We start from the raw sequence: 4,991 nt of genomic DNA on the forward strand, positions 1-4,991 counted from the left end.
ACTGGGCCTACCCCTACTGCACTCTTACACCCCTACGACCCTCCACAAGCCCAATCTGATGACAGCCACCAGAGATGTCCTCACAGGGCTATCTTCAAACACACTATGAAACCCATCAGTGGCCCAGAATTCAAGGAAGTGACTGGGTGCCAAAAGTAAGAACAATTGCCAGATGAATCTTAAAGCCTGAGGGACAACACTACCCATGGCCTGAGACTGGCCTCCATGAGCCAGCATAGGACAGCATTTCCAAGTCACTAAGATAACAACATCAAGTGCTCTATTTATCAAAGAACTGAAAACAAGAAAGCATCATCATTGCTCTAGAAAAGCTCAGTTGCCTGCGTCCCTGGGTTATGCATAACCTATATGATAAAAGGGTAATATGCAAATTGACCCCAACGGCCGAATGACCAGTCACTATGATGCGCACTGATCACCAGGCAGCAGACGCTCAATGCAGGAGCTTCCCCCTGGTGGTCAGTGCGTTCCCACAGGGGGAGCTCTGTTTAGTTGCAGTCGGACATCTCCCAAGGGCTCCCGGGCTGCCAGAGAAATGTCTGACTGCCAGCTTAGGCCCAATCCCCTGGGGAGCGGGCCTAAGCTGGCAGGTGGACATCCCTCGAGGGGTCCCGGACTGCGAGAGGGCACAAGCCGGCTGAGGGACCCCCCCGCCCCCGAGTGTACGAATTGTCGTGCACCAGGCCTCTAGTATGCATATAAGTTCTTTGGCTAATCTCTTCCTGCCCCCCTTCCCTCTGAGAATCCTCAGTCTGTTGCATGAGGGACAGGAGTTGGGTGGAGGGGGTCAAGGGGGAGGAAGAGGGGAAACATCTGTAAAACTTTCAACAATAAAGATAAAATTTTTAAAAATAAAGAAAATATCAGTAGCCTTAAAAACAACAACAAACACACACGTGGTTTGTGAACAAGTATAACTTTCATTCTACAGAAATGCAAATGGAGACTGATATCATGGCAATAAACCCCCCAAAAAATTTAAATAGAGCTTGTAATATGATACCAAAATCAGACTCTCATGTCCTCACCACTATTTATATATTAGAGACTATTCTTCCTGAAATCCCAATAGGAAGAGATGCAAGGGGGAAAAAACAGCTGCAATTCCTGGAAAGCTATTTAATTTACTCCTAGAGTGTGTAAGAGCTTGAGGGTGTTGACAAATGCACAAAAGAAATACCTCAGGCAGTAATGACCAATGGAAAGTTTAAGGATCTGAAAATATTTTAAAATCAGCAAGCCCCTGATCTTGGCACATTCGCAGCTATTAGTATACAAAAATGATCTTCTTGGAAGGCATGGAAAAGTCAGAAACATTCTCCACAGTGAAGCAAACAAATTTGATTAGCAAGATGAGCCTGTACTAAAATTCTAATGTCCCCCATCAGAGCAATGGTAAATCAAGCCATTTTTAGATGACACTAGAAATACACATCAAAGAGAATGTGTGTCAGCAGAATAGCTAACTTGGAAAGAAGAGACACATTTGAGATACTGGTTAGTAGGAAGAGGGGGGAAAAAAGAGACCTTCTTAATCAGCCTTTGTCAATCACTACCGGAAACACAAGGAGAATGGCAACACCAGTAACCAGGCCTTGTCAGAGAGGAAGGCAGAGCTAGGAGCCCTAAGAGTTAAAACCCTGTTTACTATGTCTGGAGGTGGTGCAATCTATATACCAATCACTGAAGTCATTTGAGGCTTGCCTGTTGCTGACAAATGTAGATGGACAGATATGTAAAGATGATGCGTCATGAACTACAACTGATGAATTTCCTGCAGAAGCCCCTGTACTCACATCAGAAGTGTCAAGAGGTGACAGAGCTACATCACACCAAGTCTGGCAGTTTAATTTGGTGTCGGCTATTAGTGTTGACTCTCAGCGCTATTGCCATTCAGTGTTTCTGCTGGCAAGGTGACACAGCCTCAGAGATTGCTAAATTTCTTTGTGGAGTGAAAGAGAGGCTGCCTGGTTTGCTCAGTAATTCCTTACTGAACAATGGGGATTGCAGAGGTGTAGAGGGAAGAAATGGGGGAAAATTAACTTGTTTCACAGAGCTCCTCTAAAACTTCCCTTGCATAATTTTAGGTAAGAATCTGATGACTTTGTTTGAGTAAAAAGCAAATGTCTAGGGCAAAGGATGATTTATGTTAAAGGTTTGGCTCCGCTGAATTAGAAGCTACTGAGTGCACGGCCATTACGGAAGTATTCTCCCTACATTGGTCTCAGTGAAACCATCACATTCACTCAAGAAGGAGGACTTGGTGAGTTGGTCTGACCTCTGGATGTCACCCAAATTGTCCAGTGTACTTCTCCTGGCTCCATGCTTGTGGGAGAAGCAGGTTTTGGCAGTGTGTCCAAGGGCACATCAACCTTCCCTGGTTACCCTTTATCCAGAGAAAAGAAAAAGGGTCTGTACCCCATATCCCTCCCCTATACCACGCCACCACTGGCAGGGGGAGAAGGCATGTGATGCATCTGGCCAGGGAGGCCCTGGCAGCTCCACGCTGGATAAGGGAAGCTTGACATTCATTCAAGGAATTTGGTCAAAGGCTAGATGGATGTCCCCGTCCTCACATCTGGAGGCCACACAAAGGTGGTAAAGATCACCAGTTCCTAGGATACACCCTTCCAGAACCATCTCTGAAAGTTGGGAAGAAATTGAAAGAACCATGGAGAGAAAGTTACAGTCATTAGTAGTAAAATAATCTGTAGCAACAAGAAAAACATAGCTCAAAGTTTAAACAGCTTGTCTCATTTGTTAAGTTAGGATTAGAGTAGGGCAAAGAGGAAACACCGCAGGAACTCTGTATTATAAGAACAAGAGCAGAATGCAGTGCTTCTTACCACCGGCCCTACCATACAGAGCAACAGCCTGCTCACAATACTGCTTCTTATTTTTTTCATGGAATGCCACACCAGTCTGTGGCTTTTACTCCCATTATCTCATGATAGCCTCATTCATTCCATGGTTTCCTGAAGCCACTCCCACACTCTGGTTCTGAGCTCTTCTAATCCTCCAACTTCCACCCACATTCTTCTCCTTTATAGAAGAAAGTTGCATATTCCAGGAGAATTTCACCTAATGCCATGGAGCTGACAACTCCAAAACCATCACAATAGCATAACCCAGACTTTCTGAGCTGGAAGAGTTGGGTAAATTTCTAAGAGGAAAATGCAAAGGTCAGTCCAAGGAATTCTATATAGACAAGGAATGTCTGGGATAACAGCATTTTAAAAGAACATCTTCAGGATGACATTGCAACCTAAAAGCCCATAGAAATACAAACTCACAATTATAGTGTTCTTACAGGGGGCTTTTATTCCTGTGAAAATTTCTCCAGTTGAAGGACCCTAGCATTAATATTCTAAGGGTCCTATGTCCTTGATTTCTGAAACTGCCTCCCTTCCATAAACATCTTTATAAAGATCATCTAAGGAATCTTGGGCTATATACCTAGATATAATGTACAGAACAAGGTCAGTGAGGGTCCCTGCCCCACGCTGGTCACTCACCTGGAATACTGTGTCCAAGTGTGGAAGCCACACTTCACAAGGAGTATTGACCAGTGGGGTGCATTCACAGGAAAGCAGCTGGGGCCACAAGGAGTCGATAATACCACCGTGTGTGGTTGAAGGTCGTTGGTCAAAGAAGATTATTAAGTACAGTCTTCAATCAGTAAAAGAGTTATCATGTGAAAGTTAAGAAATGTTTATAAAAAATAAAGTAACGCCTTTCTGCAATACCCACAGAGGCATCCTTACAGCACTGTTCCGGTTTCCCCTCGTAACTTAAAGGGCAATTTTCACAACGTGCGGAGCCATTGACGCCCTGCAAATTAAGGAGGGTGTCCTCCAATTCTTTGCAACAGAAACCCACTGAGCACCAACGTTGACTTCCACATAGAGCAGTTCACCTACAAAAGTAAGAGTGATGGCATCTACATCATTAATCCAAAGAGAACCTCAAAGAAGCTTCCACAGGCAGCTCGTGCCATTGTTACCGCTGAAAACCCCGCTGGTGTCAGTGTCCTATCCTCCAGGAATACCAGGCAGCCAGCTGTGCTGGAGCTATTGCTGCGCGAGAACCACTCCTATTGCAGGCCGGATGGTTCCTGGAAGCTTCCAGAAGCAGATCCAAGCAGCTTTCCGGGAGCCGCGACCTCCGTGGCTGCTGCTCCTAAGTGGCCACCAGCCCCTCGCAGAGGCGTCTTTCATTACCTGCCTACCCTAGTAACCGAGTCTGCTCTGGCCCGTGTGGACATTGCCATCCGGAGCAGCAACAACAAGGGAGCTCGCTCGCCGGGTCTGAGGTGGCGCACGCGGCCAATGTTCTGCGCTTGTGCGGCCCGCTCTCGCGAGAACACCCACGGGAGGTCCTGGCGCATCTCTCGGCTGCGGGGATGCGGAAGAGACTGAAAAGGAAGAGCAGGCCGCTGCCCGAATGGCTGTTCCCAAGAGGAAATTCCAGCGTGAGTGACTGCTCCGGCTCCCAAATTTACTGCTACTCCACTGAGGCCGTAGCTGGTCTGAGGCGCCAGGGTTCCCCACGGGAGACGGAGCCCGCGGCCTGTTCCGGAGCACTGGTCCTCGCCCCCTCCACACGGGCCACCAACCCGGTAGGAACAACTTCAGTGCTCTTTAGCTAGTCTTCCACAGACACTGACAGAAAAGGGAAGTAACGGTTGGTGGAAAAATAAACCGTTTTCAAAAATAAAAAGTAGCCCTAACCGGTTTGGCTCAGTGGATAGAGCATCGGCCTGCGGACTCAAGGGTCCCAGGTTGGATTCCGGTCAAGGGCATGTGCCAGTAGGGAGTGTGCAGGAGGCAGCTGATCGATGTTTCTCTCTCATCGATGTTTCTAACTCTCTATCCCTCTCCCTCCCTCTCTGTAAAAAATCAATAAAGTATATTTTTAAAATAAATAAGTAAATAAACAGAGCAAGGCCCAAACAGTGGGGGTTTCAGAAG

The 4,991-nt window shown here is 46.7% G+C and overlaps 1 pseudogene; it reads left to right on the forward strand.

Annotated features, from left to right (window-relative positions):
* Positions 1–1,762: 1,762 nt before the first annotated feature.
* LOC129149040 (40S ribosomal protein SA-like) lies at positions 1,763–4,544 on the forward strand (annotated as a pseudogene).
* Positions 4,545–4,991: the final 447 nt, after the last annotated feature.

The sequence above is a fragment of the Eptesicus fuscus genome, chromosome 5 (genome assembly GCF_027574615.1).
Source record: "Eptesicus fuscus isolate TK198812 chromosome 5, DD_ASM_mEF_20220401, whole genome shotgun sequence".
Classification (NCBI taxonomy): Eukaryota; Metazoa; Chordata; class Mammalia; order Chiroptera; family Vespertilionidae; genus Eptesicus; species Eptesicus fuscus.